Source organism: Alligator mississippiensis, chromosome 4 (genome assembly GCF_030867095.1).
Source record: "Alligator mississippiensis isolate rAllMis1 chromosome 4, rAllMis1, whole genome shotgun sequence".
Lineage (NCBI taxonomy): Eukaryota > Metazoa > Chordata > Crocodylia > Alligatoridae > Alligator > Alligator mississippiensis.
This window is the reverse complement of record NC_081827.1, coordinates 216,144,713-216,168,716: the sequence shown is the minus strand read 5'-3', so window position 1 is coordinate 216,168,716 and position 24,004 is coordinate 216,144,713. Positions and strand designations below refer to the sequence as shown.

General features: G+C 46.3%; 1 protein-coding gene across 3 annotated transcripts in view; it reads right to left on the bottom strand.

Moving 5' to 3' along the window:
* Positions 1–23,661, bottom strand: part of LOC102563113 (sodium channel protein type 2 subunit alpha) — a 221,913-nt gene extending 198,252 nt beyond the window's left edge. The window contains exon 1 of one of the 3 annotated variants that reach the window (XM_019480418.2): positions 23,455–23,661. The gene's annotated coding sequence lies outside the window, so the exon portion shown is untranslated. The remainder of the gene's footprint in view (positions 1–23,454) is intronic. The other 2 variants (XM_019480420.2, XM_059727318.1) reach the window with 2 other exon arrangements.
* Between the last annotated feature and the right edge of the window lie 343 nt (positions 23,662–24,004).

Sequence of the window (24,004 nt, the reverse complement as noted above, 5' to 3'; positions counted from 1 at the left end):
AGGTATCACCTCAACTACTTGGCTAACCATCTTAAGCATCATAGTGCTCTGCATTGCCCTAGTGGCAACAGCTAAATAGTGTTTTAACCGTTGTTGTCATAAATCTGTCCATGCTATGCAAGTTAAATTTTAAAATTCCTCCCCATTCCCTGATGTAGCACATGTAGCTTTAGCATCTCACCTGCAGCTATCACAGTGCTTCAGCAAGCAAGGGGTGGAGTGTAACAGCTGAAAATTGTGTCTAAGGTGCTTGCTGAATGCTCTGTGAGGATTAGATCAGGTGTTTCTTCTTGTTTATGTATAGAGCCGCATGTTGCCGCTAACAGTTTAATTAAAGTAAAAGATTAGTGAGGCCTTGTATGTAGTGGCACAGTTAAAATTAACTTTATCAGAAAAATGCAAAGGCTTATACTGCTATTGGTCAGTCATAAGGAAAGTTTGTGGTAAGTGGCTGTGAGTCAACAGTGTAGCTCAAAGTTATAAATTGGTTAGCACATCTGGAAATTATCAGAAGGAAGATGCAGCATTGTAAGAGAAGCTACTAATTTAGAAATTAGCTGCTGACCTGGATTCAGTGGGCCCTTGGATCTCAAGGAGCCCAAGGACTGAATACCAAGGTCCTTCCTGGTACCCCTCAGACAGCGCAGAACAGGAACACCTGACTTCACTGAGCTTTATAGAAGAGAAATTTGTCATACATCAGGCATCAGAGGGGACTGCCGATAAGTTACCAACGCAAATTGTTACTGTCCGTCATTGTTGCCTTGTTATATTATGCATAGTTGTGCGTTTGTTAAGTCAATAAAACTTTCTACCTTTTTACCCCTGACCACACTCTCAAACCTGAACCCTCCTGCTGGCAGCTGGAACACATGTGGGTGGTCTTGTCTAGTGTCAGGTGTTAGATACCTGAAGCCTGGTTGCATTCCAGATCAGTCCCCCAGGGAGCTGGGAGTATGGAGGGGTCTGGTATCAAAACTGAGGTTTTTATTCTCTTTGTGGAGGATTTCACCCAACATTTACCAGGCTCCAACCTGGGCCAGGGCTTCCTCCAGGCAGAGTAACAGGTCCTGTTAAAGGTTTTTCCCCTTTGGCTGTTTTACCATGGCCTGGAGCCACTGAACTGCCAGTGGAAGATGGATGACCATCTCCTGGGATTCAGGGACCTACAGTGAGTTTGAGGGCTTTGAGGGCAGAATGGTTCCCACCCTGCAGGACCAAAAAGGTGATCTCAAGAGATACCAGGACACCAGAACTAGGCAGTCCTGCCTACTGGTTAGACATCTGAAGCACAGGTGAAGTCCAGATCAGCTCCCTGAGGACATGTGAGTATGGAGGGGCTGGCATCAGACCCGGATTTAGGAGCGATAGCCAAATTCAAAACAGGGGATAGCCAGAGACATAAGCCATAGCCAGAGACAGGGCAAGCTAAGGGTTAGCCCATGATCAGGAGCCAAAAGCCAGAGCCAAATATTGAACTAGAATAAAGAGCCAAGAACAGAAATCAGGAAAGGCCAAGGGTCTTACCAGAATCGGAAGTCAGAGTCAGAGCCAGACAACCAGCAAGGAAACACATGTAAGGTCAGGAACAAGAAGCTGCATCTTTGCCAAAACAAGGATACTGCAGGCTGAGCTTGACTTTTAAGAGCTGGAGCAGGCAAGGCCTGCTGCCTGGGGCTTCAGGGGACTGGCTTCTCCAATTGCCTCACTCAGCCCAAGTGGGACTAGGGTGCAGCTCTTAGCTTGCTGCAGGTGGTGCCTGTTCAAGGGATGACTTGGCCTGATTTCCCGTTTGGAACCAGCTAGATTCAGGGCTCTGATCTGGCCTCAAGCAGTTGCCTTCCTCTCCCCCTCCCCCCACCCCAATAAACCATGTTTTAGTTTAATATTTATTTGTGTGTGGGAAATGTGTTTACACTAGAACACCCAGTTAAAATTTCATTTTCTCAGGTTTCTGGGTTGGAGCTCAAGCTAAATTTGTAATGTTGTTGTAAACCCCTAAATTTGAACCTGATCCTTGCTAGTGCCATCTGGTGCCTTGCAGAAGGCTTACACTTGTGTAACCACACACACACACACACACACACACACACACACACACCCCCAAAAAACCCACAATGTACTACTAATCATCCATGCAGAAGAAATAAATAATTTAGGCAAGTACTAATCTAAAGAGGGAAAGACAGACCATTAGACTGAGACTGACTTCCTGTCATTGCCTTGCATCTCCGGATATATTACGCAACATGGAAGTTTAAATGTTTCCTTTAGGCTCTTCTTTAGGTCTGGTGAAAAAAAAACATTTAATTAAGAAAGCTTCTGAAGATTTTTCCAATTGTGACTGAGTAGCACTATTTATCTCATATGGGACTTGCATAAAACCTACAACAACAATGAATTTCAGAAAAGGCAACATGAGCTACCTACACAGCATTTAAATGACCGGTAACAGAACTATTAATGCTTTCAGGATTATTATAACATAAAATATATGATTATAATTATGTCTTGCACTATATTAGTAGAAACTAACATGCCAGAAGACCACACAGTGATCAGCTCTGATAAGTGCAATGCAACTCAAAAGGCATTGTTGGAAACAATTTTGGATTTGTACAAATGGAACAAGTTGTATTTAACATGTCAAATTTCTTTAGTGTCAGCAGATTTTGGATTAAATGATTAAAAATTAACCCACAACAATTATTAGGCTACATTGTAACGGTAATTTAGAGTGAAATACCCAAAAGAAAGACTTCAAACCAGTGTAAGAAAAACACTTGCCAGCATGCCTACATACACTGCCCTCACTGATTATTTTTATGCATTCAGATACTTCCACAGTCTGTCAATGCCAGACCCTCCATCTTAATTCATCAGTGTGAACTCATGCAAATATTTACATTAAACATCATCTGAAATGTTAGCAACACTGTCCTACAAGTTTGTCCAGGATATAGAAATTATCAGCATTCACAGTCTGACAGAACACTTTGAGGGAGTAGGCCTTTCTGTCAGATCACAAGAGGTCATATAGTGAATGGGTTCAGCAGGTTAATGGCATGGTGGATATATTTCCCCCCTCTTCATTTCAAATCACCAGCTGAGAATACATTTATAGTTTAATAGAGCTTCAGAAGAAAAACAAAAAAGCAAGCATCAGCTCTTTATACACACTCGTGCTCAGCATTAATAAATAAATTAAATTATTCTAGATGCTCAGATCACCAAGAGAAATAATTTAAAAATGAATAAGAGTCAGCAGAAAAGGAACAATTTCTGTCATGTAATCAGGATGAGAAATATCTCCCAGCAAAAGAAATTAGAAGCATGGCACACAAAAACACATGAATCTTACTGAATGACCAGAATATTGTGAAGGGTTCAATGTACAAACATATATGTGTACACTCACAAGCACTTCCATAGTAAAAAATCATTGCCCTTAATTAATGAATGATTTTGGTGGCTAGTTCATCTGCCTATAAACACTGATTCTACAAATGCAGAATTATTTATGATGTTTAATTATTTATGACGTGCTAACTAACATCACTTAGCTTGCCCCTCCAGGAATGGGCATTCTCCACAATTCCTAGCCTTGCTGACAGATTTCAGGTACTGAAGGCAAAGCCTTCAAAGGTCACTGTTTCTCATTACCAGTGCTATAGCTAGAAACCTAATACAGTTAGTTCCACTTATACAAATACCAAATAAAAGTATAATCTGCCAAAATGGATAACATGATGCAGGTCCCAATTTTTGGCTTTTGTTTACATGATAACAAATTCTGGAGAGGCACTTTTGATAAGTAATCAAGCTTCAACCGCAAGCTTCCACACTTCAGTACTCTTAACACCTTGGTCATGTACAGACATTCAGTTTGTACCAGAAGGATCACTGTTCTTTCGGAACAAAACATGTCTTTTTCTCCTGGAGCAAAAATGGCTGCTCCAAACAGCCTGGCAAACCAGCTGGAAATCAGTCCCAGAGGAGTTTCTTTTCTTCAAGGATACTGAAAGTTTCTTTTCTCTCCCTGGCGCCAAAGGAAAGGTTCTTGTCCCTTCCTGAGACTGGAGTCACCCCCAGGCTAGAGAAAGCAGGGAGAGGAGCAGACACCAGCTATTCCCCCTCAACTTCTTATTCTGAAGCTCCCAGTGAGAGAAGTGGGTAGGGTCTTTGCCATGTCACTGCCTCTGATCAGCTTCCAGGCCTGGAAGACAAGTACAGGGAGCCATGCTGCCCCCTCCTGCTGACCCATGCCAAAGTCCCCAGTGTGAAAAGCAGCCAAATGGCTTTGCCCTAATGCTCTAGGCCAGGGGTAGGCAACATTTTTTGGCTGGAGTGCCAAAAAGACCACAGTGTCCACCTTGCCAGAGTGCCGACATGCCAGAGCCCGGAGCAGCTGTTTGCAGCCTCCCAGCTTGGTCTGCTTGCAGCAAGAATTGCAGCCTCCCAGATGCCTGCTGGGAGCAGCCTGGGCTCCATAGCTGGCAGCAGCTGCTTAGAGCTTGGGCTAGCAGTGGTGTGCCAAGCAAAATGGCCTTGCATGCCATGCTCGGCACGTGCGCCAGGGGTTGCTGACCCCAGCTCCAGGCCCTTAAGAACTGGAACAGCCCATGCTTTCCCCACACCAGGATCAGGTTAGTCTGGAGAAGGATCAAGGGGTGGGAGAGAGGGGGCAGTTGCAGACTGAATGTCCACCACTAAAAAGATTCCACCATTAGAAATGAACCTTTGCACACACCCATATCTAACTCGTCACTTGCTAGACACATTTCATGAAAGCAGGTACATTCTATTCCCTAGTTAATGTCTGTTAAGAAATTAAAAGCGCAAAGAATTCTACTGCTAAATGTGCAGTAAAGGAACTTTATGACCATGTTATTTGTCAGCTTAGTCGGGAAGAAGCTTATTCAAATCAGCTATTCCTATGTTGGTCCAGCAATTACACCACTACTATAGAGAATGGAAAAAACACCGTTTGGATGCTGTGAAAAGCATGAAACAAACAGAAATTAATTCTTAAGATCCTTAAGGTCCAGAAGGGGAATAAAGGAAACTAAATGTAAATATACATGGATAGTTTGTATTTTAGGCAAATGAATTCTCATAATTTTCAAATTAATGTTATGTTAAATTTGTTTAATCAACGAGATCGCCCTCCTCTTTATGCTACAGAACCCACAAAATATTTCCTAAACTTTCTAAAGCTTTATTAAACACCCACCATAAGTAGCTGTATGCTCTGAATTGAAACTTAAAATCATGTTGTTTTCATAGTGTCTTTTTCAAAAAACAAAGCAAACTTCAATACAACTATACGCTTAGGGCCTGATTCTAAAAGTTGATTAGTATATGCCGATTTCTTTTGTCATGCTATAGTAAACCCTCAGAAGATTTTTAAAGAGTGCCCAAATTGTTAGCTGGAAAAGGTGCTTTCAGACTTCAGCTAGGATTATGTTGATTATCTGGAAACAGCGTTTTGAAAATAAATCAAAACCAAGTTGAGTTTTTCCATCTAGAAGTACAGTTTAAATCTCCTTAATAGGAGAAAAATACTGTGGATCCTCCAATAATTAAACATATCTCCAAATGCAGAATGGATGTAAGTGTATCTAGCATTTAGTTTGGGTTAAAATTAATTTTAAAAGTACACTTTGGAAGTGTAATATTCAGCACTAGGCATTTAGATTTATATTAATAAAAGAAGTTGCATAGTTTTCCAACTTTTTCGCTTAGTTCACTTAGACATTTCATGCAGAGAGTTTTTCAACATTGGAAGAAATTACAGTGTAAACAGGATAAATTATTCAAAACTGTTTCCAAGGAGCATCTTGATCTTGAACACAAGGTGCCTTAAGACAGAAAGGTTGAGAACCACTGATCTACAGAAAAGAGGTAAAGTCTATACTGCTCATTAGGGCTGTCCTCCAACCCAACCCACCCACGTTGAAAGCCCCTAGACTCAAACATTCTGCAGCAGTCTCACCCAAACGTGGAAGCCTCACAACCTGAAGTCAAGCCTGTCTCCTAACCCATCCACGTCTGCAGCCACTTGGACCTCACTCAGATGCTACAGGCATCAAGTCTGCCAGCAGTAATCCCATACTTACTGTTTTTTACTTCCAATCTTTCTGCGCCGTATTTACTGTTTCAGCTGCTCATAATTAAAGCTATGTACATAAAGAGAGGCACATAGTGAGTACAGTAATTCCTGGAAGGCTGCAGCATGAGAATTGGAAGCACAATGAACAGCAGCTGCTGGAAGGTAACATATAGATAGGATGGGCAGTTTATATGGCTTGGACAATAGTAAACAGCAATGAAAATTACACACAAGGGAAAGTGAGCGTGTCAGTAGGTGTGAAGAAAAGCACTATGGTAGAGACCACTAGTATGATAAGGGATATAGAGCAAAATAGGAAGTAGGAGGTAAAGCAGCTTGGGCCCTGAAAGCTAATCTCTAATATTTTAAGGGCTGCTTCCACTGCTCTCAGAAATCTTTCAAGCAGAGTTTCTTGACTCAAGGATTAAACATACCTCCTCAACATAGGACCCCTTTGTACATAAACCCTTTCTTCCCCTACTATCAACAACATTTCTGACAGTTTCCCTATAACCCCCATCTCAACACTTCATTACCATAATGTAACTCATAACTCTTATTGCAGAGATAACCTCTAAACGTTCAGAAACCGATAGGGTTTAATTTTTTTAATAAAGGTTATTTCCTTTCAACTACTACAGTCACATCCCACAATTTCAAATACTGGATGATTATTTGTCCACACACACAAGTTTATCTAACATGTTTAACTACAACAATTAAATAAAGCAATAAGAAATAAAAATAAATACAATAAATAACATCTGCAATGGCAGATTCACTAGCAGTGTTGGTCTAAAAATACAAAGCAAACATATACCCAATTTAACTGTCAGGCATGTTCTTGCTATTTGCCCTTCTTCTTAATGTACTGGTTACTCCAAAACTATAAATTAAAACAAAACAAAAAACACAGCACTTTAAAAGTTGATACTGCATATCCCCAAGTTAGACTCATTCCACAGTAACATTCTCTCTACATTTATTGTTCATAAATTAAATCTGTAATATTAAAAAAAGTAAGTTCTCAAATGAAAACTGTTATGCAACATACAGTATATGTGGACAAAACATATTGCATGTGCGTTCTGGATAACTAAAACAAACATCATAAGCCAGGGGCCGGTAAAATACAGCCCACAGGCTGGATTCGGCCTGCCAGGCCATTCTATCTGGCCCACGGGGCACCTAAAAAGTTTAGAAAATTAGTATTTATCTGCTCCTGGCTACCTGTCAAAGATGACAGGAGCCATGGACAGTAGGACCCAGAGGAAGCTGGCAGAACTCAGTAGCAAGGCCAGCCCAGCTCCGCCCCACCCCCAGCTCCCTCCAACCCCTGCCCCTCCTAACCAGAAGCCTCTGCCTGTGCCACTTTCACTGTTGGGGCTTGAGTCCAGAGTAGGTACACGTGTGCCCCCTGTACTTGTCAGCGGTGGCAGAGGCAAAAGCGGTGGATCCTTGAAAGGTAAGTGGGGCAGGGAAGCCCGCACAGCTGTAGAGGACCTGGAGGGGAGCCCCCCGGATCCCTCTTAACTGAGCCGGCAGGGAGCTGCAATCCCGAGCCACGCGTGAACAAAGTGCACAAACAGGTGCACTCTGTAAGGGTGCACCAGTGTTCATGCAAGGCGGGAATGCAGCAGTAACCCAGAAGGAGCCTCCAACAAGAGAGAGAAGAAGACTCACACCTCCACAGACATGGTAAGGACGCGGAGTGCAGCTGCTAGGGGTCCCGCCCTGGTGGCACCACCTACCTTTGGCTCCTCTGAGGCCTCCACCCAGACAGAGCTCATGGTGGGGTTGGGAGCCCCCTGCCCCCTGTTTGTGGGGGTGGCCTGGCAGGGACCCAGAGACCAGTGGTAGGAGAGGGATCTGCTGGCTCCCTCGCCTGCCCCTCCTGTGCCCGACTTTGGACCCTGGAGGTGCAGGTGGGGGAGCTCCAGGCTGAGGTGAGCAGGCTACAGGGGTCAGGGCTGCAGATGATGAGATTGACACCTATTTCCATTCACTGCAGGACTAGTTTTCCTGCGTACAGACCCCACAGGAGAGACGCACAACAGAGGAGTGGCAGAACGTGCCCACCAGAACCAGGGCTGGTCAGGCTAGAGTGGTGGAGGCTCCTCAGGTACAACTCGGAAACAGATACGAGGCCCTGGCAGCCTTGGAGAAGAAGGACGAAGAGGATGTCTCCAGGGGAGACAGTGCCACTCCACATACGACACAAACTGTGCAGAGGGAACACCAGGAGGAAGAAACGCTGTGTCCTCATCATCGGAGATTCCATCCTGAGGGAAATGGAGGGTCCCATCTGCCAACCCAACCCCATGGCATGGGAGGTCTGCTACATGCCTGGGGCTCAGATTCAGGACATATCAGAGAGGATCCCGGCCTTCATTAGACCCTCAGACCAGTACCCCATGGTCCTAATCCATGAGGGAATGAATGACGTGGCCAGGGGCAACCCAGACCGCATCACAAAGAACTACAAGACCTTGGGGTCGGGGTCAAGCTCAAGGAGATGGAAGCACAGATGGTATTCTCCTCTATTCTCCCAGTAAGAAGATGCGGATGGCGACATGAGGCCTGCATAAGTGAGGTCAATGGGCAACTTCAGAGTTGGTGCTACCAGGCAGGCCTCGGGTTCCTGGACAATGACCCGCATTTTCATGCAGGGGGCATGCTCGGGTGGGATGGGTTTCACCTCTCCCCTAAAGGCAAGCGTGTCTTTTCTTCCAGGTTGGCTGATCTTGTACAGTTCTTGTGCTTTAAACTAACTTTACCAGGGGATGGGACCACAGGAGGACACCTCCCAGCCAAGACATGATGAGCACAAGAAGTACCCAGGTAAGTGACAAGGGTCCAGATAGTCCTAGGAATTGTGGGGAGGGGGGTGCATACATCGATAGGAGGCCTTAAATGCCTTTACCCTAATGCTCAAAGAATGGGGAATAAGCAGGAGGAACTCGCCCTCCAGATAGCTAGTACAAACCCAGACATAGTAGGGCTCACTGAAACCTGGTGGGATTCAACCCATGATTGGGTGGTCAACATTAGGGGCTACAGACTATACAGGTGGGACAGAATGGGGAGGAAAGGTGGGGGTGTGGCACTCTACGTCAAAGAGCAATACATGTCCTCAACTAACAGGATGAGGTCAGAGGAGGAGCAGACTGAAGTGCTCTGGGTCAGAATACAAGGGGGTCACAGGAAAAGGGACTTAACAGTGGGGGTCTACTACAGACCACCCAACCAGAGGGGGAAGAGCTGGACCAGGACTTCTTGGATCAGCTCACAGAGGCACTTAAGTCAAGGGATGTGGTCGTCATGGTTGATCTAAACTACCTGGACATTTGCTGGGAGGAGCAGTCAGCCAGGTCTGACTGCTCACATAGGTTCCTTGCTGAGATACAAGACCTCCACCTAACCCAGGAGATGCACAGTCCCACCAGGGGGAATGCCCTGCTGGCCCTAGTCCTGGCCGCAGGCGACGACCTGGTGAGGGGACTCCAGGTTCTTGACCACCTTGGCAATAGTGATCATCGCCTACTGGAATTCACCATTCAGAGTGAGCAGCAGTGCAGAGTGTCAGGGGCCTGCAGCAAGGCAGTAGCCCTTTGTGACAGCTGAAAATTATGTCTGTGTGATAAAGGTGCTTGCTGAAGGCTCTATGAAGATTAGACTGTCTTTTTCTGTATTTGTTTAGATATTAAGCTATAAGTTGTTGCTAAGAACCTAATTAGAAGTTTAAGCTGTAGTAAGGCTTTGTATAAAGTAAGGCCTAGTAAATTTAGCAAAGACTTAAAGTAGTAAGGCCCTGTGGTGTAGTTAAAATTAACCTTATCACAAGGAATGCAAGGCTTGTACTGCTATTGGTCAGTCTAAGGACAGTTGAAGTAAAAAGAATCTGAGTGACTGTAAGTTATCAGTACAGTTCAGAAGCTATAAATTGGCTAAAACATCCGGAAATCATTCAGAAGGAAGATACAGCTCTGTGAAAAAGATTAATTAGCTGAAGATTAATTAGCTGTTGACCTGGATCAGTGGGCCCGTGGATCTCGAGGAGCCCAAGGACTGAATACCAGGGTCCTTCCTGGTATCTCTCAGACAGCGCTAATTGGGGATGCCTGACTTCACTGAGCTTTGTGGAAAGAGAAACTTGTCATACATCAGGCATTGGAGAGGACTGCCGATAAGTTGCCGACACAAATTATTCTTGTCTGTCATTGTTTGTCTTGTTACTACGCGTAGTTGTGTTTTTGTTAAGTCAATAAACCTTTCTTACCTTTCTACCCCCGACCATACTCTCAATCCCAAACCCTCCACAGGCAGCTGGGACATAATATGGCATCAGGAACAGGATTGAGAGGCTCTGGTTCAGAGAGAAAGGTCAGAATGGAGGGAGTTGCATGGACCCCGTTGGTGGCTTTGCTTAAGGAAGTAACAGGGATGGAGAATCCCAGGTGGAGTAAGGATAGGTTCAGACCTGCCTGGAGTGACCCGGGAACTGTACCCAATCATTGGGCTAGGTTTGCTGCTGCTGCCTGTGGCAAGCCCAGGAAGGGGTGCCTGTCATGGCTGCTGGCCGTATGCCAGCAGTTGGGGCCAAAGACAATGCCCAGCTCTGGAAAAAGGTCACCCCGCTAAGTAAGGAGTTAAAAGACGTGAAAGATTCCAACAGCGTGGCATGCAAGGCTGTGCAAGCTACGCAGAGCCACTTGGAAACTTTAGAACGGAGAGAAGGAAAAATTATGATTGCACGCGTGGCCACTTCCCTCCAGAAGAGGGCGCAGTTAGCACAGGCTGTAGAGCCATCCTTCCACAAGTTTCTGTATAGCTATAAACCAGTAGTTGAGCTCTGGGAAGATCAAAGGGAGGAGATTGATGGAGAGGAGGAGATTGATGATGAGCCTGGTACAGAACCACCCCCGTATGTCCCTGCCCAGAGGGAGGAACCTAGCCAGGACTTCCCTGCCCAGAGGGAGGAACTCAGCCAAGTTTTTCCCATGGTGATAACTCGTTCAGGGCCGCAAGGAGGGAATCCCCAAACAGCTGCATTCCTTTACCCATGCAAAGATTTAAAATATTCAAAAGCAGCAAAAGAACAAGCCGGGAGAGCCAGTAATAGACTAGCTAGTTCAAATGTATAGTGAAGAAGCCTGTTATATCTGTGAGTAGGGACAAAACAGCACAAATTATTCTGTGCCCCAAGCTCCAGTTAAATCAGTTTGCAGGAGATGATGAAAATGTTACTTAGTTTTCTGCTGCACTCTAAGCCACTGTAGCCAGTTATGGTAATATGGAAAAAGAGCTTAATCCTGCCCCTCGGGCATGGGCCAATTTAGAGGAGGCTGTCCACTGCTTGTATGAGTTGGCACTAACTGAAATCATCCGCGCAACAGTTTGGACTCATACGCCAGATGCAGAAGTCATGACAGCACTGTTGTGGAAGAGGTTTTGCTGACAAGCACCCACAAAGTGCACATCAGCCCTGTTGGCCTTGGAGCCACAGGCGGTGAATCACCTGGTAACAGATGCGATCCGGCGATTAGTGCAGGTTTTACCCATTTTGCAGAAGCCAAGGCTTACTAAACCAATGAAAACTGCCAAGGCCATGGCAGTGGCCTCAGCGAAAGATAAACCCCCTGATCCTCTCCGAATTTTTGAGAAAAGCTGGGAAAGGCCAGCCCAAGACTCCACAAGCAAAAATGTGGAAAGACTTGTTAGCTGCCTGTTTCAATAAAGTGCAAATTGATAGACTTCCCATGAATGTCGTGCGAGGGCTGTAGGCTAAACACTGTACCAAAAGGGCAAGACCAAAGCGGAGCCTTTTGCACCACCAACAGTGTCACCAGAGGGATTCTCTGCCCTGAGGGCAAAACGGTCAACATTTTCCAGGCACATGTGGGGAATTTTTACCCCCCCCCCCCGATCACATGGCCTAGGGAGTCCAGCCGGCCCAACCTCCAAAGAAAAGGGCCACAAAGGGGGCAGTAGCAAGCTGGGGACCAGTATCTAAAGTTAATATTGGCCCCTTAATTTGGATACCTGAACAGATTCAATTAGGTAAAAGTAAAAAGTCAATTGATATGCTATTAAACACGGGTGCCCAGATCTGAATTTTAGATTCTGCAGATTGGAAGGGGGAGAAAGGAACCCCTTATCAAGTAATTGGACTGAGAGGCACCAGACAACTAGGACATCTGGTCCAAGCAACCTTCATGTTACCCAATGGCTCTAAGGTAATGGCAGCAGCAGTAATACTTAGAGAACAAACTTACTGGGACTTAACTTACGAAGAGGACAGCGGTTTGCCCTTGAGCAAGAGAATTGGCAGTTTGAGTGTGCAGTGCCTCACCAAGAACCAGAAGAAACAGCTATAACAGCTGTCACTCGATGTAGCATGATCCCACTAACCCTGCCTCCCATGAAAGGAGTACACAGACCCCAGTATCAAACTCCCCCCCCCCCCCGAGGCCACACAACCTATCCAGTGTATCATAAGCCAGCAGATAGAAAACGAGACGATTATCCAAACCCACTCTTTGTATAACAATCCAGTGTGGCTAGCGCGTAAGCCAAATAGAGAGTGGCAGCTGACTATTGACTTCGAGCTTTGAATGCCAATACTAACCCCTTGATGGCTGCCGTCCCATCACTACCAGCCTTGACAGAAAGCATCCAGTGTTATAAGCCTCCATGGATAGGAACCATTAACATCAAAGACATGTTGCAACAGTACGGGTTCGTAGCCATAGAAGTAATCACAAGGATAACGTTCACCTGCACCTTCAGCGAGAGCTACAGCCCAGGACACTTGTGCAGCACTGGAAACACTGCTAGCTGTGTATCCACCACCTATAAATCTACAGAGCGATAATGTCCCTCACTTCCGCAATCATCTTGTGTACAACTGGACCACGAAACATAGCATGTTATGGACATATCACATCCCATACCATCCACAGTTTAACAGATTGGTAGAGCGAGCCAATAGTATCCTCAAATGCAATTTGTGGTTGGCCACTGGCTCGGCTCTTAAAGACTGGGACTTGCACCTGAATCGAGCTATCAATTGGGCCAAAAACCAACCCCATCCAGGAGGTAGCCCTATGCAGCAGGCCTTTCGATTGTGTGCTCCCCGCAAGCCAGCAGTACAGTGACCTAGAGGTGGTGACCCAGGAAAGCTCCAGGCAGGAGATCAGGTAGTAGTGAAGCATCCTCAGGGAGATAAACGGGAGGGGACACTATTAGCAAAAGGTATGCATAATACATGGTAGGTATTTAAGTCAGATTCATCTAACAGGAGCCAAGCTCCTTGTTGTCTTGTTCCTACAGATTGGATCTGTCCACAAATGCAGCCATAACCATTCCTAATTGAGCTTGCCACTGAAGACGAGTCCTGCTCTGTCACTGGTCTGAATCAACTGGCACCACGAAGTGGTGGACTATTATAACTGTACTCTTTTTATTTATGCCTTATTGTGTTTCCTGGGTAGGGCATGTCTACTATCCTTCTTATTACCCATATATTAATGAACTTGCTTCTAAAGACCTCAACAACTAGCCGGACCCTGAAGGGCATCCCCCGAAAACGTGCTCAGATGCCCTTCACGTGGTCCAGCTGCAGTATTCATACTGGAAGAAACCCGCCACCCCAGAGCAAATGAAATCCTGGTCTCCGAGTAGAAGAAACAGAATAGTTGACTGGCAAGGTGGTAACTGTCAGTGCACCTGTGGCACCAGTTATTAGATTTGGGTACATTCCCTACCTGAAGGCTGGAATAGCTAACTGTGGGAGGGGAGGTAATTGTTGTAGCTCTGCTCGTTTGGGAGTTTGTTGTTACATACTTCCTGAGGGGAACCCCGTTGAGCTCAACGTCCCTGAGTCTGTGCCCCCAATCGTGCATTCTACATCTGTTCAGCCTCTTGAGCCACTGAGTTTATGGCAGAATCTGCCCCCTCCCATTCCTATGGCTGGCAACACTCTCCAGCAATGGTGTGAAGCTCACCAGGTGGGAGGGTGTATTACAGGTTGGAGCAAAGTTATTACATGGTTTGTAAATCATACCTATACACAGGCGTAGTGGAATGGTACTCACTTTAATACAACTAGAAGAAGGCTGTATCCACAAGTATCCACTGCTTATCCCCATCCTTTTATACCAGTAGGGTTCCTAAAGCAAATTAGTGTTATGATTCTGCCAGGGCAGTGCTGTTTCATCAATCCAGTACAGTATCATCCCCTTAAGCAACAGTGGGAACTCTTTTGCTCCCTGGGAGTTGAAGCATGGTTACAAGCTCCCAAAGAGGGAAAGATAAATGCAATCTGTGAGAGAACAGGGTGTTCACTACTATCTCTGGCCGTTCCCCCACGTGAGGACCCGACACCGCCCGTGTATAACTCCACACCCTGGTGGAGGTCACAGGTTAAAAACCCAACCCTCCTACACTGACCGAGTATTGCTCAGACCAGAACAATGGTATGTCCGAGCTACCTTTCCAAACTGTTCAGCAGGAGCCCATGTAGCTAAAGGGTTGCTTAGATGGGAATGGTCAATCATTTTCCGTTCCATGAATACAGGTAAGTCCTGCAGACAAAGAGATACTCCAGGTTATCTTTGGGATGGACTTAACTCAGCTATGAATGTATGGAACTTGGATAAATCCCAGAAAAACACTGAAGTAGTAGTCAATCTCCAACAGGCGGTAGGGCTCCTCACTAGGGGAGGCATGCTTGAAAGAAAAATGTTAGAACACACTGACAAATTGCTAACTGATGTAGGATTAGAGACAGCCCATCTTGCCCAGGTCATGATGGATACTGCTTTTAAAGTAGACAAAAATCAAACTTATTTGATTACTGCTTGTGCGCAAGTTCAGTTATCATTAAATATGTATTTTTCCCAGGTAATAAACAACATTAAAAATAGAAAATGGCCCCCTGGCTTAGAGCGTCATGAAATGCCTGCAACATTTAAAGAAAGATACCCCTATCAAAGTACCTAGATTACCACTTGGGAAGGCTGTGATAAAGGAAAGTGTTCATTTCTGTTGCAGGGAACAAAAAATGGAAACTGAACCACTGCTTATTTGCTAAGCACAGGGGTAGGAGGAGGATGCCTTTGGGACTGGCATCTGCATCACCCCATATGGGAAAAAGTTATCCCCGATGGTCCTCGTTATGTAGCATAGTACCCCTTGGTTCAAATTAGTAGCACTTTGATTCAATTAGGGACCCTAGGAGAGGCTGGCCTCTCAGCCCACCTAACACGACCTGCATACACAAGTTACCTAATGTGTCATATGTAACAATAAGGCAACATGTTTGTTGGGAAGGACCAGGTCGTTTTCCGCATGAAAATGGTACCACCTGGGCTTTGTGCAATTCGTGTTGCTTAGGAGCTAAAGGTGGTGCCGTTGCTCTACTGCAATTAAGTAACCGTACTATTGTCCTAAAACGGCCAGAAATTTCCTCTGAGACTATACTTCTCAACTTTACGATACCCACTTCATGGGTATCAGATGTAGACATACCATGGTTAGAAAACTGAAATAAGCTGCAAAGCCTTGAAGCAAAGGCTCAGCAAGACACTCATTTGGTTCTCCTTGCATGAGAGGGTAGGTGAATCATCAGTTTGGCTGTCAACATGCCCAAGCCATGTAAATGGTATGATGTAATCTGCACTATTTGTGCATCATTAGGCATCACCTCAGCTACATGGCTAAACATCTTAAGCATCATAGTATTCTACGTTGCCCTAGTGGCAACAGCTAAATGGTGTTTTAACCATTGTTGACATAAATCTGTTCATGCTATGCAAGTTAAATTTAAAGGTCCCTCCCCATTCCTGATGTAGCACATGTGGTTTTGGCATCTTAACTATAGCTATCATGGTGCTTCAGCAAGGAAGGAGTGGAATGCAACAGCTAAAAATTATGTCTGTATGATAAAGGTGCTTGCTGAAGATTAGACTAAGTGTTTTTCTGTATTTGTTTAGATATTAAGCTATATGTTGTTGCTAAGAGCCTAATTAAAGTTTAAGATGTAGTAAGGCAGGTCCAGACCCTCTCCACCCCAGGGTGCTGAGGGAATTGGCAGGGGTCATTGCGGGGCCCCTGGCATGGCTTTACAAGCAATCGTGGTGCTCTGGCCAGGTGCCAGAAGACTGGAAGAAGGCCAATGTGGTCCCCGTTTTCAAAAAAGGGAGTAGGGAGGACCCAGGCAACTATAGGCCCGTTAGTCTTAATTCAGTCCTGGGGAAGCTGTTTGAGAAAATTATCCAGGAGCACATCTGTGGAGGGACCAGCAAAGGGGATGATGCTCAAGGGCAACCAGCATGGGTTGATTAGGGGCAGGTCCTATCAGACCAACCTGATTGCCTTTTACTACCAGGTCACAAAATCCTTGGATGCAGGTGTCGCAGTGGATGTAATCTTTCTGGACTTCAGGAAGGCCTTTGACACTGTCTCCCCCCCCCCCCCGGTTCTCATTAGAAAGCTAGGGGACTGTGGCATTGATGTCTACACAGTCAGATGGGTCACAAATTGGCTAGGGGGGCCACACCCAGATAGTGGTGGTGGATGGGTCGTATTCGACCTGGAGGGATGTGGGCAGTGGAGTCCCCCAGGGCTTGATCCTCGGGTCCGTACTGTTCAATTTCATTATTAGCGACTTGGACGAGGGAGTGAATAGCACCCTGTTCAAAAATCGCTGACAACACCAAGATTTGGGGCGAGGTGGGCACACTACAAGGGAGGGACAGGATACAACTGAACCTGGACAGGTTACAGGGGTGGGTGAATGTGAATAGGATGGGATTCAATACTGACAAGTACAGGAGTCATTATCAATTCTAAAATGAACATGGGCTGCCAATGTGAGGACATGGTCAGTAAGGCTAACCACACTTTGCCATGTGTCTACAGATGCATCATGAGCAGGTCCAATAAGATGATCCTCCCCCTCTATGTGACACTGGTCAGGTCACAGTTGGAGTACTGTATCCAGTTCTGGGTGCCGCACTTCAGGAGGGATGTGGCCAGCATCGAGAGGGTCCAGAGGAGGGCCACTCTCATGACCAGGGGGCAGCAGGGCAGACCCTACAAGGAGAGGCTATGGGACCTGAACTTGTTCAGCCTTCACAAGAGAAGGCTGAGAGGGGATCTAGTGGCCATCTATAAACTTACCAGGGGGGGACCAGAGGGGAATGGGCGAGACCCTGTTCCCCCGAGCACCTCCCAGAGTAGCAAGAAATAATGGCCACAAGTTGATTGAGAGTAGGTTCAGGCTAAACATCAGAAGGCACTACTTCACAGTCAGGGCAGCCAGGATTTGTAACCAGCTTCCAAAGGAAGTGGTGCTGGCTCCTACCTTGGGGAGTCTTTAAAAGGAGGCTTGATAATTACCTAGCTGGGGTTATACGAGCTTAAGCTTACCAGGGGTCAATATCAGCCCAGTATTCATTCCTGCCCAGTGCATGGGGTCGGACTTGATGATCTGCTCAGGTTCCTTCCAACCCTACATCTATGAACCTATGCTTCCCTGAGCACCTGCTCCAGCACCACATGGCCCCAGGCTGCTTTGCCAGACAGGAGGAGCATGAGACCATGCTGGTACCCTGAGGCCAGATGCAGGAGTACGTGTGCAATGAAGGGAAGAGAGAGACAGAGAGAGCAATGAGGGAAGGGCGGGGGGGGAAAAAGAGAGAGAGGGGTGTGTGTGTAGTGAGGGAGGCGCACTGTGTGTGTGTTCGCAGTGAGGGAGGCACATTTTCTCTGTGTGTGAGCACGTGCATACAGTAAGGGACCGTGTACGTGTGCATGTGCGTGTGTGTGTTCGTTCATAGGGTGAGTCCCACACACACACACACCGCACCAGACATATGCACCCACACCCCTCCTCGCACTGTCATACATGCAGACCCCCAGCCCCACACCCCTTTATACACTCCAGCCACCCTCCCTACCACAAACCCGCATACCCACCTACACCCCCATGACCGCACAAACACACATTCCCTCCCGCCCATACCCACACATATCCACCCCCCATAAACCCTCCCACACCCACACCCTCCCCACACCCAACATACCCACAGCCCCCCCACAAACCTATACCTACCCCCTAGGCCCCCCACCCCCCACAATATACAAGAGCAAGACTTCATTTTAAGCTATTGTGCAATCACCTGTGTACACTACACAAACACATGTAAATCAGGACAATTTTTTTTTTTAAATCAAATTCATCAATGTTGTAGATGTTTGATTTTTTTTTTTTGATGTTTTTTTTTTTTTTGTATAATTTGGTATTTTTCTGGTTATGAGATGGCAAAACTCCTGGCTGAAATGAGTATTTCTGGGGGCAAGTGGAGGGACTTCTAGAGGCAAAGGTCAGGGGTTGGGGGTGGGATTTCCGGTCCCAAGATGGTTGCCAGAGGGCAGGGCACCTGTCAAGGGGCTAGGCTACCTATGCAGCCCATGACAGCTTGCCAAAACTCGGTAAGTGGACCTCCACCCAAAATAACTGCCTGCTGTCGCAGGGCACTAAGGTGTCTGCTCCTTTAAGAGCAGAAACCGCCTAGGGAGAGGGCCTGAAGGCCAGACAGAAACCCCACAGGTACAGGTTACTATGGCAGCAGGCTAATAAGGGAATTAGTCTGCACCTGCACCTGGTCAGCTGACCAGAAGGCAGGGCCCTGGGCACATATAAACCCCATGGCTGAGACCAGCAGTTAGTCAGTTCTCTGGCAGCAATCAGGGGAAGGAGCCTCCAGGGAAGAACTGCCCAGAGACACTATGGCTGCCTGATATGCTGCATTTGGGGCTAATGGGGTTCCAGGAGCTCACCGGGTAACCTGGCCTGCAAGACACTTAGTGGGGGGTAGGAGGAGGGGGGAGTTTGACTTTTTAAAACGGACAGAGCACACCCTGAACTGCTTGTGTTACGTTATAGCCCAGGGGTTCATATTTTAGTTGTTGTTTATCGACCGGTAGATACGGGGGTGTCGCGACAAGAGGGCTGCACAGAGCCCAGCACCAGAGCTTGCAGAGACAAAGAGGGTGAGCGGAGTCCAGCGATGGCTGGAGGCCAAGCTAAAAACTCAGGCCTTAGAGGAACAATGTGTAAATGCCGTCTGCGAGACTTGAGGCATGGTAAAGGGGCCATTTTGGAGTCACGCATATAGCCCATTAGGCTGAGGGTGTCCCATGAGGCATCCATTTTGGAGCAGGACCCAAGAGGGGTCTCCAAGAACCCACAGGGTTCCGTGGGGTCCATCAGGACCATGTCCAAATACAAACTCGAGGGCAGCCTCCCTATTTATTATAATTACCAGCAAGATGTGGCAGGTGAGAAAGAGGGTGCCTGTTGGGAAGCACTGGCATGGTCACGGAGCCCTAGGTGCATCACTGCCATCCCTGGGGACCCCATCCCATGGCACCTGCCCGTCATAAGCCCACAAAATTCAGACTTAAAATTACTTGCAAGCAAAATGAAGCATGAAAACTAGGGATGTATATATTGTTTAAAAAATTATCCATTTGTATCAGTTAAGCAATTAACCAATAACACATACCTAGTCCCAGCTGGCGGTGTAAAACCCCAGGCCAGTGCTGCTCTGCCCTGCCACAGGGCCAGGAATGCATTACCAGTATAAATATACTTACTGCATAAACTTTTAACCTTTCACATCCTTAACAGAAATGCACAAGTAAAGCACAAAAAAAACCCTTAACAACTGTGTTGTAGCAATGTAGTACAGTAACTGTAATACTATAATTAATACAATGTACTATCCGTGTTTTCAAATGAGATTAAACTGCCTTTTTTTTTTTTTTTAAAAACATGCTTTGCTGTGATTTTCCCCAAACAACAAATCTGTTACTGCTGGCTTTTATATATGGACACACCTCTTAATGGGAAAAAAACCCTAAAAGCTAACCATTAACTAAGGATTTACACGAAGCATACCAGCATCCAATCTGTGTTCTGTTTTCAGAGAGGGGGATTGTATCAAAGTTCTTTTTTATTGTTTTACTTAGGTTAGCGCACTCTATCCAAGGACCAACTAAAACATTTGATGGGAAAGTTTAAAAAAAATTAAGCATCGCTAAATGCTAAAGAGTTGTGGACACAACTCTTAGTGAAGTAGCTGCATCAACATTAGGCAACAAGTCAAAAATCTATTCAAACTTCTGTCTAACAGATAGCAATGCTCACAGCTATAAGTTAAAGAGTACAGTAAAATCTCTGTTATCCGGCATTTAACTAACCAGAAATTATATTAACCGGAATTTCTGACTGGCCAGCTGGACACGGGAAATCTCACATGCAGCCATAACCCACCAACCTGCACTGCTGCTGCTCTGCATAGGGCCACTGCCACATTCCCCACTCTGCACTCTCTGAAAACCCCTGCTGCATTATTTCAAATAACTGGAATTTTCATGTAACCAGCAATCCCTTTTCCCTGTGGATGCCAGATAGCAGATATTTTACTGTATAACTTTTTCTCTTAATATACTGTCTTTATGTTCATGTTCTTTTCTGTATGCATTATTTCAGAGAGTTTCTTCCAAAATTTAGAAAAGCTCATCACTTTACCTCATCAATGGCCTGTAAAAGCACATAAAGGAAATTTAGAATTTAAGAAAAAATTAGTGCCTAAAACAAGATACTGAACCTAAGTTAGTGACAGAGGAGTTCCAGAAGAGTACAACACACTCAATGGGGAAAAAGAAAAAAAAAAACCAAAAAAAAAAAACCACACAAATAAACTTTCTTATATCACTATACAAAATCCTTCAATCCTGAGTACTGCAACTCATGTACCCTTTCAAAGCTGTAAGTCTACAACAAAACAGCAACACCATGCCGTGAATGGTGCCTCTTGAACCCAAAGCAACACAGCTACATTTGTGAGCTGCAACTGAGCTAATTAACACTGCCTCTCAGCAGATGAACATGCACAAGACTAAGGCACCAACAGCTGTATGAGGAAGTGTTTTGCTCCACCGATTGTGTTCTACCTTCCTGGAACTCCTCTGTTATCTCTGAAATTACTGAAACTACTGAGAATTAGCTCACCCCCCCCCCCCCACTGGTATGGAAACACATCTACCAGTTCCACAGGTAGGGTATGGAGGGTCCCAGATTGCTTTAGCAAACAGCTGCCTGAAGGGGTGTGAACACAATTTCCTAAGTGGAGAGTGCTACCACTCATTTGTAAAAAGTAACAGGTCCTCTTTCATTTAATCTGTGTTTTTTCTTAAAATCTCTAAATGAAAGCAATCAGTTGAAGTTACTTAGCCTTAAGTAGGAAAATATTTAGGGGTATGTTGAATTTCATGTACGCGGACAATTGGCATTTACCATATAATGTAGCAACAGAAAAGTCCAGAGGGACTTTTCACATGTGTAAAAGCGTTTTCAGGATTGGGACCATAGATCACAAGCATCCTTGGAAATGCAAAAAGGGTCCAGCAGCATCTGTGTCTCCTGCAGCACCAAATACAGCCAGTGCTTAATAAACAAAAGAACAATTTCACAACAATGAGCGGCTTCTTCATGCATGGCCTCTCCTTTGCCTTTTAAAAGGAAACGGTCAGTTTACTGGTATCTCTTACTTTAAAACAATGATTTTTTTTTACCTGTGTTAAGATCAACTGAAAGCATTAAAACCAATATATTTTAAAATCTAGTGACCTACCCCACTGATGATGCTAGTGAACAATCATTACTTGTACTGTTCATTTAGTTTTCCATTTGTCATATTAGAGGAACAATAACCAGTGCAGTCTATTTCAATTTTACATATTTCCACCTGGAAAGGTTTCACACTGAAGAACTATTTATACATTTTAAAAGAAACAATTGTGTTACTGTACCTTTAATGTATCCATGGTTCCTTTTTTTTTTTTTTTAACTGGGGATTAGTAAAATCTTGTTTTCATAAAATCTAATGTTGGCAGAAATTTAATCTAACAGTGTTCTTTAAAGAGGGAAGTCAGAAGAGTAAGAAAATTTTCAGAACATTCAGGCTAAAAATTAGAGCAAAGGAAGCAAAAAAGTCCAGAATGAGATCACCCATCTAAAGTATAAGTACATATAGATGCATCCCAAAAGAGTGCTAATAAAATGCTTTTGAACCATCTGGGCTATCTGAGGATGAATCAACATTTGCAAGCCTGCAGCCTATGCAAACCTTTCTCTGCCTGCTAGTTTTCCTTCCCACTCCTGACACACCCATTGTAGGAGGGCTTGCAGGGGGCCCCATCTGCCAGAAGAGGTGCTACTGGCCTCCTCTACCAGAAATCCATGCACCACTTTGCAGCTCTTGCTTTTGACAGAAATGGCAGAAAATGCTCTATTAGATTTTGATAACCAAAGAATGATTCTCATCTTTGTCCCCACCAAGTTCTTAAGATAGGCAACAGATGGTCCACTTTTTCTTTTATTCTACTGCATCCAGACTTAAAAAAAACCAACCAAACAAAAACAGCCTTATTTTTACAGGCAAAAAGGAACAGAGAAAGTACCGCTTAAGTAGTGCAGTGATTTCCACCTTATATTGTTACAGTAATTCATTTTAAGCACTTTATCACTGTTTCATATGCATAGTATCAATAATTATTTTGGTCCAACAGAAGGAAGCTTTTAATGAAATAAACCTGTCACTCCTCTCTTAACTTTCCTGTGCCGCTTCTTCTCTATTCTCCGCTTTTAAAAAGCCTTATATATGGTCCATTCCAAATAGGGTAAAACTTGGAGGGATAAATAAGATAATATTTCCCAAGTAAGATCATATTGGGAGGGGGGGGGTGATAAGGAGTCCCTAAAGGAGAAAGAACCAATTTAAACGCGTTGCTCTGAAACAACCGCACTGTTTAAGTGACAAGCTTTTGCAAATCGGTAGCATGTTTTTGGGCGAGGGTCGCGCCGGATGCTCCTGGCCTCCCTCCCAGGGCTGAACAGACACGCGGCGTGTGTCGAGAAAGCAGCCGGCGAAGTGACACCTGTTCACGAGAACAGGACCGGTTCAGGCCGAGCTAGGAAGCAGCCAGGGGGTTCTGGAGGAGCTCCTCGCGCAGCTGCCGGGCCGTGGAAGCCGCTGGGGCGACGCCCTGGCGCCCTTCCCCTCCCCTCAGCGCGGGGACACAGGGGAGACTTCCCCAGCCCCGTCTCGGCCCGGCGCAGGCTCAGGGCAAGCACCGGGGGGCGGATCTCCTCCGTTTGAGTCGCTGGAGTCGGGGGGACCCAGGGGGCTCCGTGCGGACACAGGCAGCGCCGGGGTGCCACAGCCCGCACTTCCCCGGCCTCGGGCCAGGCGGATGCCGGCGCCTACCTGCTGCTTCGCTCCCGCCCGCGCTGCTGCCGCCACCGCCGCCTTCCAGCTACTGGCTCCTCTCCCCCCTGCCCCGGGGACCAGCCGCCGCCCGCAGGAGCCAGCGCCAATGACTGCAAAGAGCCCGAGCCAGTCTGGGCGGCGGCCCCCCCGCACGTGAGCCGCAGCGGCCCCAGCCCCGGAGGGCGCGGCCGTGGTGCAGCTGGCGCAGGGGCGGAGCAGCCCCGGGCCGGGAGCTGGGCCCCAAGGGCGCGGCGCCGCGCCACGCCACGCCCGCCCGCGCCGGGGCGGCTCCTGGGGAGAAGCCGGGGTGCCTGGAGCCAGACGCCCGCCCGCCCGCCCCGGCCACGTCTGGGAGCCGGAGCGCGGCTTTCCTTTGTCTCCGGAGCGCGCTGGGCGCGGCCGCCGGCCCCTACCTCCGCTGGGGACACGGGGGCTGCCCGCTCTGAAATATGAAATGAATCGCACACGGAAAGAGATGCAAGCAAGTCTTCTGGGTCACTTTATAGAACTCACAGTAATCTAGAGTGAGCGAGCACTGGGGCATCAG